Below are 14618 nucleotides of genomic sequence, written 5' to 3' on the forward strand. Positions count from 1 at the left end.
GTTTTCATATCAGATGCTTGTGTAAAATTCTTCAAATAAGATGGCAAGACAGGGTAACAATTGTGGAAGTGTTCAATCATGCTGGTATGTCATTCATGGGAATGTTGATTAGTAAGAAAAGACTTAGGTTGCTTGGACATGTCAAGCGAATGCCAGATTACAGGATCCCGAAGAGCGTACTGTATGCTGAAGCTCATGAAAGGTCTAGAAAGAGAGGCAGACCTCTGTGCAGATTTCAGGATGATTGCAAAGATGATTTAGTATCTTTGGATACTCTGTGGATGATTGGGAAAGGAATGTAGAATGCCACTCTGATTGGTGAAGTCAGCTTGTAGATGGAGCGAGGAGGACTGGATCAAGCTTTGTGAAGACTGGCATGAGAAGAGGAAAGAATCTGCTGCTAGGATTTAGAGCATTGGTAGTGTGTGGGTGTGTCCTACCTGTGGATGGGACTGTCAGTCATGCATTGGACTCAGCAACCATCAAAGATCTCATCAGAGCATACACCATGTTCTGTAAAGAGTGACGGTGCCATTGATTTGTATCATAGTAGAACGTAACTGAGCCAACCAAGATCAGGGCTATATTATGCTATGTACTGTGTATATATAGTAAGAGAGAGTCTTATTCAAAGAGCTTACTGTCTAAAATTACAAGCTTACAAAGACATATGCCTGTGATAAGTATTCACCATGCGTTGCCTATTAAATTTAATGGGACCACTCGATGTGTAAAGTTAAGCATGTCTTTAATTCTTTGCAGGAGTGAGGCCAAAATAGACAAGACAGAAAAGGATGGGAGAAAGGAAGTATTATTCTTCCCATTCTACATATGAGGAGAGTCTGTTGGTTGCCCTAGGTAATACAGGAAGTTTATGGTAGAGTAAGAAATTTAACCCAGATGTTTTAAGTCCCAGCCCAGTGCCTTAACTGCAAGATTCTTTCCAGACATCTTACATTCTTATTTGAAGAAATTGTTTAGATACAACAGTATATCCCCAATGATACCATTCACTGAAGAAATGAAATTAAAAAAAAACATGGTTCTGCTAGTTCAAGTGTTTCACTGCCTCTTCTTTTAAAGAGATACCAGTGCTAAAAAGTCAAGTAATGTTTGACCTAAACCAAGAAATCATATGTACAACAGTCTAGTAGACAGTAGTCCAGGATAACAAGAGCAAAATTCATTCTGTGCAACACAATGAATCGTGTTCCCTTTGATGTCATTATGGTATGATATAATGGACCAAAATTATGCCCTCGGTTTTACCTGCACAACTCCACTCCTTTAGGGATCTTGGATCTCAAACTCCTTTAACAAAGCACTGTAGCAAGTCCATCCTTAAAAGTAAGCACATGCTTAAGTGCTGTACTGACTAGAGATGCTTTCCAGAATCAGACCCTTAAGCAACATTTCATGGAAGTAACTAAGAATCTGGCTCTATGCTGGTAAAATAAACTTCAGCATCTTAAGTGCCCAGTGTGTGATTAGGATATTAGATTATATAAAGTTTCAGTATCAAAATTATTTTAGGGCAAGTAGAGTATACGGCTCTGCCTTTACAATGTAATGTTCTAAGATGAGATGATAGCACAGCAAAGTCAATGACTGTCTAGAAATTATACTAATTATTTAATGTACCACATGATCAGCATAGATGACAGCAGAAAAACTTCAGTTGCAGTGTCATTGTGGTGTTAATGTAGCTTGTACACAATGCTACATTAAAGAAAGGGAACGGACTGACGTACACAAAGACACCCTGTTAACATTATATCACAAACAACTATGACTAAGAAAGCTCCTCTGGATAGCCTGCATATGATGCCGGTTGCATTGTGTTGTCTGGATGGGTTTCATACTTACAAGGCTGTTAAAATGGAGCAATTCAGTATTACTGAATAAAGGAGCAGAGGGGCTAGTTGCCAGTAGGGATGGTAAAGTGCTGGGAGATGCCAGATTCATGTTCTGTGACTCTGGGCACCCCTGTATTCACACCCTATACACACCTGTAATAATCTTTGTATAAAATATGCCTTGTGAGGTATCATTTGTAAACTAATAACTCACTGGTGAATAATATTTGTGTGATTTTATGTACATGATGTATTAAGTTAAGAATATATGCTTGGAATTATGACTAATCTGTGTGGAAACCTGGTATGTTGGAGTACTTTAGGTCTGTCCTAAACAAAGGAATGTGTGTTTATCTCAATTTACATATAAAGCAGTAAATGGGACCATCAAGACAGCAGGGAGAAGAGATGGCAGGAAACACAACAATTTGCATTTCAGCAAACAAAAGTGAGAAAGAAAGAGGATGGAGCTTCCTTCACCACCAGACTTCATATTGCCTTCCCCACAGTTTGAATATACTTAACTTTCAGGGGTAACCCTCAGAAGAATCCATTTCAAAGGTTTCCTGGTCTATAAAGACAGGGGGTCTGAACCTCAATCAATTGAATCAACTGATTGTATACAATATTCATATTATACAAGTGTATACAGTGAGGTCTTTTCTGAAAGCTACGAGAAAAGGGACTGGACATTAATATTGTGAAAGGTCTGTATTAACACTATACAAGGAAATACAGATACTTAATGATATGTTTTAAAGTCTGTGACCAAACAGCAGGGGCGGCTCTATGTATTTTGCTGCCCCAAGCACGGCAGTCAGGCAGCCTTCGGTGGCACGCCTGCGGGAGGTCCGCTGGTAACGCGGATTCGGCAGCATGCCTGCGGGAGGTCCGCCGGTCCTGCGCTTTCTGCGTACCTGCCGCTGAATTGCCGCCGAAACCGTGGGATCGGCGGACCTCCCACAGGCATGCCGCTGAAGGCAGCCTGACTGCCGCCCTCACAGTGACCGGCAGGCCGCCCCCCGCAGCTTGCCGCCCCAGGCACACGCTTGGTGCACTGGTGCCTGGAGCCACCCCTGCCAAACAGGGAGAAACAGTTTCCCTCCCAGACAGGAGAGGAGGCAGCTATCTACCTGTCTTCTATGTAAACAACTCTGTACTCTTGAAATAGAGTAATTAAATTCTAGAAAATATAAGCAGAGACATCTTTGAGCATCCATCATCAGACAGACAAGGGAACAGGACTCTTGCAAGCTGAAAAAGATGGGGCGTTCAACCAAAGGGGGTTGAAGTCTGTATCTCTGAATATATATGAGAAACTTGCTCAGGCAAAGATCTTTCAGCTAGGACAATAAGGGAAACCAGCCCCTTGTACTTTTGTGGAAGGCCCTGGACTGTGAGAAAGGAAGACATGGATGGGGAGAAAGAAGATTTGTGAGAAACCATCTTGAACAAAGCCTGTACCTTGCTAAATTATATTTTAGACTTTTAGGTTGCATGTTTTTGCTTATTTGCTTGTAACTTTTCTAACTTAACTCCTTTTTACTTGGCATCACTTAATCTTATGCATATTTTGTTAATAAATTTGTTTTTACTATTAATGTAAACCAACTCAGTGCAGTCTTTGCAGGGAAGTTAATAAGTTGGGATATGCTTTTGTCTTTAGAGGAACAAATGGACCTCATCATTTCTTTGAAGTGTCCAGGAGAAGACTGGACATTGCAGAGTGCATGGTTTGAGGACAGAGTGTGTTAGAGTCACTTGCTGCTTGTAACCAAGGTTGGCGGAAGCCAGAGACAGGCTGGTGACACGCTGCTGGGTCAGAGTTGCTGAACCAGGGCTATTTAGCAAACTGACACTCAGAGTATGTGTACACTGGCAGAGTTACAGCACTGCTCAGAGAGCGCTGAGGGGAAATCGCTGTTGTGTGTTCACACTCAGCTGCCTACGCAATAGCGTGTTCACACTTGCAGCGCCTGCATCTGTATTCAGAGCGGTGCACTCTGGGCAGCTATCCCACAAAGTAGCTCTTCCTCTTCTGCTGCTAAGAGTTGTGGGAGGGCCGAGGGCATGGTGGGGCATCCTGGGTCCTGCCCCATGATGTATTGCTTTGCATCCCAGCAATCCCTGTGCTTCCATCCGCATTTGGTGCCATCTTTCAACGGTTTGTGTACTGCACGCTCTGCCTCTTTGGTCTGCAGGAATGGATCCCACACTGTTGACCAATATGCTGCTCGCTCTCACTAACACGTTATGAGTGGCAGTGGAGTTATTCCTTAAACTACAAAGGCAAGAGGAGTTTGAAATTGATCTCGCCACATGTAGTAGCTATGACACGAGATTGCTTGTTGCATTCACGGAGGTGCTGACCACAGTGGAACACCACTTTTGGGCTCAGGAAACAAGCACTGAGTGGTGAGATCACATCGTCATGCACGTCTGGGATAATAAGCAGTGGCTGCAGAACTTTCAGATGAGGAAGCCACATTCATGGGATTGTGTGATGAGCTCGCCCCAGCCCTGTGGCGCAAGGATGCAAGAATGAAAGCTGCCCTGTCATTGGAGAAGTGCATGGCGATTGCACTGTGGAAGCTGGCTACTCCAGACTGCTACCGATCGGTCGCTAACCAGTTCGGAGTGGGAAAATTGACTGTTGGACTTGTGTTGACGGAAGTGTGCAGGGCCATTAATCGCATCCTGCTCTGAAAGACTGTGACTTTGGGCAACGTTCGTGAGATTGTGGATGGTTTTGCACAAATAGGCTTTCCTAACTGCAGAGGGACGATAGATGGCAGGCATATTCCAATTCTGGCACCAGACCATATAGCTACCGAGTACATTAATCAGAAGGGGTATTTCTCTATGGTTCTCCAGGCACTTGTGGATCACTGTGGGCATTTCACAGACATTAACACAGGCTGGTACAGAAAGGTGCACGACGCATGCATCTTTCAGAACACTGGCCTGTTCAGGAGGCTACAAGCAGGGACTTTCTTCCCGGACCAAAAGATCACTGTAGGGGAAGTCGAAATGCCCATTGTGATCCTGGGAAACTCTGCCTACCCCTTAATGCCATGGCTTATGAAGCCATACATGCGGCACCTTGACAGCAGCAAGGAGCGATTCAACAACAGGCTCAGTAAGTGCAAAATGACTGTTGAGTGTGCTTTTGGCTGTTTAAAGGCCTGCTGGCGCTGCCTATATGAGAGGCTGGACCTGGCCGATGATAATACTCTATGCTTATAGCCATGTGCTGTACACTCCATAATATTTGTGAAGGGAAGAATGAAAGCTTCACTCAGGGCTGGACCACTGAGGTTCAGCACCTGGAGGCTGAATTTGAACAGCCAGACAGCAGGGCTATTAGAGGAATGCAGCACATGGCCATAAGGATCAGAGATGCCTTGAGGCAGCAATCTGAAGGTGATATTTGTTGCTATGCTTGAGAATGCAGTGCTTGTAATGCTAGGAGGTGATTGTGATTGGTGCAGATGATGCACTGTAAAGGTTTAAGAACATTGCCTGTTGCTTTGCAGGGCTCTGTTTGCTTTCAATTAACGGAATAAAGATTGCTTTCAAACCAAAATAATTCTTTTATTAAAAAACAACAACCAGAGGAGAGAGACAAACAAAAAAACACATCAGCACTGTGTGGGATGGGGGAAGGGAGGGTCCCAGGAGGAGATGGGGTCTTGGGATGGTTAAGGATTTGTGTATGTCCAGGTATCATATGCAACCTTGTCCTTTGGTACAGTGCCACGAGTATTGTTCTTCAGCAAGGCTAAACTGCAGAGGGACGGGTGTTGAGTGCAGTGGGTACTGGGCATCCGCAGGGCTGGACTTTGACAGGCAGGAGTGGAATGCAGTGAATACAGACTGGAGCCAGGAGGTTGATAAAGGTGTGTTGGCAGTGTCCGGGGGCCACATGAGAAAGAGTTTTGCGATGGTGGCTGCAGGTGAGGTCGGGAGTGGAGCTGCTTGGTTTGCAGTGCTAGTAGTGCCTGCAGCATGTACTCTTGGCACAACATAATGTTTAAGACCCACTCCATGACTTCGTTGTGGCATGCGGCGTTCTCCTTTTGGTCCCTCTTCTCGCTGTCCCACCACTCCTTCAATGCTTGTTTTTCGGAGTGCATCATGACATCACTCAGAAAGTTCTCTTTATCTTTTCGTGGCCACTTTCTAATTCTGCACAGCCATTCAGTTGGCAATAACAAAGAGGGAGGCTGGGCTCCCAAGGTCATATCTGTGAAGCCAAAATGCAACATTTTACAGAAGCAGTATTGTTTGCAACACACGGACCACTGATTCAGTGATTTAAAACACAAACCTGTCACTAACTGGCTGACCCCTGGCAAGCACACATGAGCCACAAGAACCCCAAAATGGTGAATAACTGCAGGGGCAGGGGAAATCAGTGTTCCAGGACTGTATTGTACACTGGGCACGTGGCTCTTGGGGAGCCAGCACTGTAATGGGGGGGCCTTATAATCATTACTGTCCCCACATTTTCCACAGGCTGTGTTCATTATGAAAGATATCTCGCTGCTGAGGGTGAGCAGGAAATCAAGGGATGGTCTTCTCCAAGGCTGCGCCTTCCGCCCCGGCCCTTATGCGGCTTGCCTGCGTGCAGCAATGGTCCCCCCGCCGCCCCAGGATGGCAGAGTGGTGCGGGAAAGTTACCCTAATGGGACAAGAAACAAAGCAGCTCTGCCAAAGAACCTGCGACAGCAGATTGCCCAGTGTCTCCATGAGAGTTTCGTGGAGATCTCTGAGGTATATTCCTGTGAAGTGAGGGAGTCAATCATCAGCCTGTTCCGCCACTCAAACTAGGCATGTGGTGGTACATGCATCATACAGACACAAGCCTGCTTTCTGCAACCCCAACGACTCACGTCAGCAATTCCCAAAATCAGAGCCACTTACCAGGGGCCTCCTCTCCTGTTTGCGCTTCACCAAGCTCTGACCGCTGTGACTAGCTAGCCTCCTCCTGGGTAGAGAAGAGCTTCTGGCTGCATGCATCTCTGACCTCCAAGTCGTCCGTTACTGGTCTGGATTGTACCCTGAACACCAGCGCATATCCCTCTAACTTTTTTATTGTCAACATTTTTAGCCCTGGTCCCAATCACCTGAACAATTGATTTAAAAAAAAATCAATTTCCCCCCATTGTGCTGTCTGTTTACATTTGATAGACCCTATTGTCCCCAAAGAAAGAAGAACTGCTGTGCTGCCAACATTTTAAACAAAAAACTGACTAAATTTGCCCCCTTAGCCCATGATAAATCCTACATCCCAGAGGCACATAAGACTGCAGAGAAAAAGAAGAGGGACTGGAGATTCCATTTATTGATTCTCTCATTTAAACAAACTTGCTTTCTCAGAACCAGAACAAAAGAAGAAGGCAGCAATACCTGGCAAACATTTATTTTAAATGGATTTTCTGGAAGTGTTTATTGTTACAGTAGCTCCTCGCTTAACATTGTAGTTATGTTCCTGAATAATGCAACTTTAAGCGAAATGATGTTAAGCAAATCCAATTTCCCCATAAGAATTAATGTAAATGGGGGGATTAGGTTCCAGGGAAATTTTTTTCACCAGACAAAAAATTATATTCTATAGATATACTCTGTGTGTGTGTGTGTATATATATATATAACAATTTAATACAGCAATGATGATTGTGAAGCTTGGTTGAGTTGGTGAAGTCAGAGGGTGGAAGAGGGCGGGATATTTCCCAGGGAATGCCTTACTGCTAAATGACGAACTAGTACTCGGCTGAGACCTCAAGGGTTAATTAACCTTGTTGTTAATGTAGCCTTTAAAAAGATCAGAAAGTTGAGACAGCAGCTGCAGCCAGCTCGCTCCATCCTGAGCCCTGTTGTGTCTCCCCCCTGCTCTATGGAGATGGGGTAAGCAGGGGGCAGGAGTAGGAGGAGGGGGACACCCTGACATTAGTCCCTCTCTTTCCCCCTCCCCTGCACAGCAAGCAGGAGGCTCCCAGGAGCAGCTCCAAGGCAGAGGGCAGGAGCAGCACATGGCAGTGGGGGGAGGGACAGCTGAACTGCTGGCAATTGGTAGCCTGCTGGGCAGCTGCTGCACAGGGAACTTAGGGGAGCGGGGAGCTGATGGGGGGCTGCCGGTCCACCCTGGTTCCAAGCCCCCATCAGCTAGCTGCAATAGCTGCTCTTCCTGCAAGCAGTGGACAAAGCAGGTGGCTGCCAAACATCGTTATAAGGGAGCATTGCGCAACTTTAAACGAGAATGTTCCCTAATTGATCAGCAACGGAACAACAAAACAACATTAACCCAGCAGGCTACCAACTTTAAGTGAGGAGGTACTGTACTTACAAAAAATACACCCTGTACATTAGTAGTATAGTACAGAATTCCACTTGTGTTTAGAGATGGTGGGTGGGTGTGTGACAAAGACCTTATGATAGCATTATCCTCCCAGAAAAATGAAAATACCTGCTGTTTGGAACAGTCTGTTCCATTCTGAAGACTCCATATTGCTCTTCAGAAATGATGTTTATGAGCTTTAGGGATAAATTACATGGCAGGCAAGATTAGTCTTATCCTGGGAAGGGTGCGCTCCATCAGAGGCAAGGAAATTGCCTGCAGCCTCAATACAATGATGTCAGACTTTACAAGGGACTGTTTGAACCCCTAATGTTCCAGCACGTCACCACAAAACTGAATTGGTTCATGAGTTTGAAACCAAGAGATAAACATGAGCTTGTGGCAAAGCGTGCTGCATGATGGAGATAAGGGTGAAGTTTAAATGCCAAAAGCACAACTGGCTTGAGTGTGACTTTTCTGTAAAATGCCTTCATAGGTAGGACTGCTTTCTGCAGGCTTTTCAGCAACATCTACCCAAAGAGCACTTAAAAAGCAAAACACCAAGAAATTTTACAGCATTATTTATTAACAGCATATAGTAGTGCTAAGAACAGCCATCCAAGGATCAGGGCCAGGCACTTGTTAAGCACATTGGAAGAGACAGCCCCTGCCCTGAAGATCTCACTTTCTTGCTCATACCTCTTGCCTTTTTAGATTGTATTATTATCCCCATTTTACAGTTCAGGAGATGAGATGACTTGCCTGATGTCACACAGAAAGTTTGTTGATTCAGTTCCTAGCTTTTACATATGTCCTCACTCCTAGACAGTGCCTTAAACCACAAGACCATTCTTCCACACATCCAGATTAATCCCCTGCTTTCTTGTAAAGGTATTGGGTATTATTTTTGGCACTGGTGTATCTGCTTCCACTGGAGTATATGGTAAAACTCCCATTGACTGCAGTGGGAGCAGAGTTAGGCCAGTGCTGAATGTTTTTAAAAATTTCATCCATAAGGTCTGTGGTACTCGTAAAACATCTTAGTTCTCTTTGTAGAGGTTACCAAACACCTTTCAAAAGTGAACAGGGAGATTATACTGTTAAGTGTGGAAGCAGCAGGCTATAAGGAGGAGATTAAGCTTTTAGGATACTGGAGTACTGTGATGTAAGAGAAATGTGTGCCATAAAAAGATGGCATAACAACTTCAGGGGCTGTTCATCACTCCATCCAGGGTAAAGAAAGTTACTTTCTCAGCACAAAACGATGGACTCCTGCTGTCAGTTCTGTTACGGGATATATAGGAGACTAGGGTTGGGCAAAGAGTAAATTCAGCAGAAAGTACATTTTTGGGGCACCAAAACTATTTGAAAATTCAGGTAGAATCCAATAAATAGTTCTGGCTGGAAAATAAATGTTTTTAGAGTCAAAATGGTTCATGTAAAAAAGATATAGCCAGTTATTTGACTATGCTTGTGGTTCTATATTAGTTCATTAGTCAGAGAAAGCAGTACAACATGAAAAGGAAACTGACAGAATACATCCCCTCCCCCGCCCCCCCCACCATGTTCACACCCACACACTATTGTAATAATCTTTTGTCCAGGCATGAGTTGTTGGGTATCATTTGAAAACTCATAATTTGGTTATCATGATGAAATTTATGTAGCAGCATTGTGTAAAGTTATGGAATTCCCCTGTATAATGTTATTAGCCCATGTGCAAAAGCCCCATAGACCTGCCCAGACAGAAGTCATCAAACAGGTAGATCTTGAACAAAGGATTGTATGCTTGTCTTAATTTGCATATAAGCCGTAAACAGTCTTCAAGCAGAAAGGGGAGGAAAGAAAAACAAAGGAAGCTCACAGGTGAAAAAACCCAGCAGGGAACATCCTTCCACACAGACTCTTTGCCTCCGGGTTCTCAGCTGGAAATGTTTTTCAAGAGGGGGATTGAAAATATAAAATAGAAGCCCCCACACTCCAAGACACCATTCTCTCTGTCTGTCTCTGTCATCCTGATCCAAAGAGTTTGGTCAGTAATGCAGTTGAAACCATGTGGTGAGAAACTTTGCTTTGAATCTAATTTCATCTAAGTAGGCACTAGACATTGTTATCTTTATTTTTCTTGTAACCATTTTGACTTTTATGCCTCATTACTTGTACTCACTTAAAATCTTTGTAGTCAATAAACTTGTTTTATTGTTTGGTCTAATCCAGTGTGTTTAACTTAAAGTGCCTGGGTAACTTCATTGAAGCTGGTGTGCATTATTCCCTTAAAGGAATAACAAACTTAATATTTCTGGGCTGTCTAGGAGAGGGCTGGACAGTGCAGGGCAAACATTTCTGGGGGAAGTCTGCGATTGGGAATGTGTTGGGGTCACCCTGTAGTAATAATGAAGGCTGGTGTAAGCCAGGGTGTGGCTGGCAGGCTGGAGTACATAAAGCATCTGAGTCAAGTATTAGAGGGGTAGCCGTGTTCGTCTGGATCTGTAAAAAGTGACAAAGAGTCCTGTGGCACCTTATAGACTAATAGACATAGGGCATCTGAGAGTGACTGCCACACTGGTAGCTGTATGAGAGCAGTCCAGGTTGGAGGCTATAGCAGCAAGGCATGGAAAAGACACCCCAGGCTACAGGACAAGGTAATACAGCCACTGACTGGTCTGGATCGTACCCCACTATGTCACAACCACTCTTTCGGGGAAGCAACCTCACTGCTTAAGTCTGCTTCCAAAATATGCACTCAAGGCCACCTATATTTATACAGTGGTTGTTTACAAGCTAAAAGCATTGTATATATCACCCAAGATTAAATCCAGAAGTCTGTACCAGTTTATTTTGTTTTTCTGTAGCATCCTGTACCTTCCTTATCATCGCTTTGGATACCCCATTCCAGGTACCAGTGAGCCATGGAGGCCCCTTCTAACTGTGGCAGGACATGGTGTTCATACGTTTTATTTCTACCAGATTATGTATTTGCCTGTACTGAGAGCAGAGTTCCATTGTGTTACACGATATACCTTAGCATAAGCGAACAGCATTCCAGGAAAAGCATTATACAATTCATAGCTATACAACTTAACATAACTACCCAACATTCATATATGATTCAATGTGCACAAAATTAATGTTCAACATGTAACACATATTAATGTCGTGTTTCATACATATAATATATACATACTGACTAACAGGCAAAAACTGAATAGTCCTTTCCATGTGAATTGAACCAAAAATGTATTCAGATTTTTTGGTTCAGCCCCCAAACTGAAAGAAAAAAAACATTTGCTCAGGTCTACAGGTTCTAAACACTGAATTATTAGTAACAAATTAATAAAGTACAAGTCCTTTCTAGTTGTATTATAATAGTTACAACCTTAAAGCTTATTTATATTTATAATTCATGCAAAAGTGATTTTGCCAAATCTGTCTATTTTGAAGAACACTAAATATTATTGTGAATCCTCAATAGATGGTGCTATTATCAAAGTTAATATCTCAGCTGATTATGCAAAGAAGCTCAAGGCAAGTGTGTCTAGGTTTTGCTTTTGTGTCTAGCTGACCATTCACCTTTATGAGGCTTGTTGTTTATGGTACAATCTCAGAGAGGACTTTCAGCTGCTTTGTTGGAAATTCTTCAGTTGCATTGCATTCAGAGAAAGGACCTAAAGGAGGTCAGACACCATACATGTAAGCAGACATGTTGTCTAGTATTCAGGTTTACAACTCAAAGTAACAATGGCAGTCAGAACTCAGACACCTTTATTAAGAGTCGAGCTGGTCAAGAAATAGAAACATTTTCTGCAGAAAATGTAATGAAATTTCCCCCCTCCATTTGTCATCATCATTTTAAAATTGTTGATATTTTATGAACAACCATAATGAAAAGTGTGAACATTTTGTTTCACACAGGGTTGAACATCCCAGGTGATTGCTGTATCATGTACCTGCGTGGAAAGAGGTACATGGCTGCCTTGCACCACAGGAGTCCTATTGGACTGAATTCCCTTAGAGTCGTAGATACCAGTGGTGGCCCATACTGCCTTTCTCCATCTATGGCTGTCCAGGAGGCAGTGATCATTCCTCTCCAGTGCAGACCCTACAAACAGCTGTCCTGTCATTCCCAAGTTTAACTAGTGCAATGTGCTCTATTTCGGGATATCCCACTGAAATCCACCTGGAACCTAATACTAATGCAGAACACTGCTACCTGCCTCCCGAGTAGTTCAGCCCAGCATGGATACATAATACATCTGCTCAAATCTCCACACTGACTCCTCCTTAGCTTCTGATTGCTATTCTAGTTGCTAAAGCCTGGAATGGTTTCGGACCTAGTTCAATCTGAGACCACCAAGAGACCAGTCAAGACAGAGAGTTGCTTGGGTCTACTCATGAAGTAAGCTACAAATCAATCTACACCAGGTGGCAGATTCTGGTCTTGAGTTTTTATGCAGTCCTTATTCAGATAAACTGGTAATGAGAGAAACTATTTTCTGTTTCATTTCCTAGAAGGGGTACTTGATGGTTACTGAAAGTTTCCTGATTAACGGTTTGCTGTCAGTATGCAAGTTTGACCATTCTATGGGGACAGCAGAACTCTGGGGTGAGCACTCCCACCTTTTGGAGTTCACTCCCTTGAGCCAAATCTATCAACCCTATGGGCACAATGCAAGATGCCTTCAGTTTGTTTAGCATTTGGGGGCAGATTGTGATGAAGGAAGATCTTTTCAAAAGGCACAAAGTACAGTTAGGGACCCAAATCCTATTGAAAGTCAGTGGGAATTGACCACCTAGCTCATTTGTGCCTTTGAGAATCTTCCCCAAAGTGCTACTTAACTGAACAAAAGTATGGCAATCCGATCTCATTGGTTTGTATGTTAATTGGTCATGAAATCATCTTCAGTAGCTGCCCTGTTGATAGATATCAGACAAATAGCAAAAGAAACATTACCCAAGAAAATAAGCTATTATAAGTTTCCCTATTAGAGTACTGCAAATATTTGCTCATTTACTAATTTACGCATTTTAAAATGTTCTTTTAATGTCAACTACAGAGTAAAAGTTTACATTCTTAAACCATAAGCTAATTCCTCATTTTATGTCCACTTATATTTGTGTCTGACTGCCTGCTCTATGGTACATGAAATACCATATAACTATTGATTCATGGACATTAATACAATATGAAGACAGCACTAAAAAATAGCTAAAAGAAACCAAGGAGGAATAGCTAGACTACTAGGAATTTTTAGTAGTCCTTCATCAGATCCTGGTATTTAAAAAATAATTAAGGATGAGATTCAAAATAATTTATTAGTAAATTACTGATTTGAGAGATTGTAACAGGTAAGTGACTAATTGTAAAAATACTAAAGAGGACAATAACCACAGCCAATGGATTAATATGAATGCAGAGCCAGGTCCGGCATTCTTTACAGCCGGATTCTGCCAGCCTAATCAACACTGGGAGGTAACTTATTCTGTGAACAGTCCCATTAAGTCAATCTGAACCAGGGTGGCAGATTCTGGCCTTCAGGTTTCACTCAAGCCTTATCCAGACAATCTTCTATTTCATTTCCTGGAAGGGGTTCTGGATAGTTTCTGAAAACTTCCTTATTAACAATTTGAGAATCCCTAACATATGGTCTGAGTAAAAACTGAGGGAAGGACCTCCACATTTTGCCCATAGAGTATTAGAGGAAAGACTGGTTGTTCTAGAGAAGTACAAGCTGACTATCATGAGGGTTTTATGAAGACTAAGTTTCTAGAGTCAGTGACTGACTATGGGAAGAGGGTGGGCATGATCCCAAGCCCAGTGAAGTCAATGGAAGTATTACCATTGACTTCAATGGGATTTGGATCAGGCCCCATTACACCTGATATTCTACAAGGAGTGCAAGGAAAAGCTTACTGCATGGTTATGCCTATGGGGGAGGTAACTGAAGTATGCCTAATTAGGAGTCGGACAGAGTGGCCAGCCTCAGGAAGTAGAATAGTATAGTTTACATGAACCACCATTCAGAGACGTCAGCTGTTTCTTCTTATATCCTGTTTGCAGATGAAAATGGATATACAAATACAAAAGGTTTCTAGTAGGTGTTCTGTCAGTGACCAGTACCAGGTACCTCTAAGAAAGGTCAAGAAAGAATTGCATAAAAACCTGCCAATAGAAAGACATCTTCCATAATCAGGCAGATAGTGGTTGGCATATGCCCAGAAGCATGAGGGTTTCTGACCAATCAATTTTAGATATTTTGAAGTCTGGCAAATATTGCAGGTCTATTTTCACTGAGGAATTTGGAATTTGTATACTGTTAAGACAGAATGAACTTCATGTTAAGAGTCTTAATTAAAGAAGCTTTGTGAAATCTATGCTCACCTATTCACAGCTCTCCTGAGTGTATGACTGCCCTTGCATAGAT

Source organism: Malaclemys terrapin, chromosome 1, assembly GCF_027887155.1.
Source record: "Malaclemys terrapin pileata isolate rMalTer1 chromosome 1, rMalTer1.hap1, whole genome shotgun sequence".
Classification (NCBI taxonomy): Eukaryota; Metazoa; Chordata; order Testudines; family Emydidae; genus Malaclemys; species Malaclemys terrapin.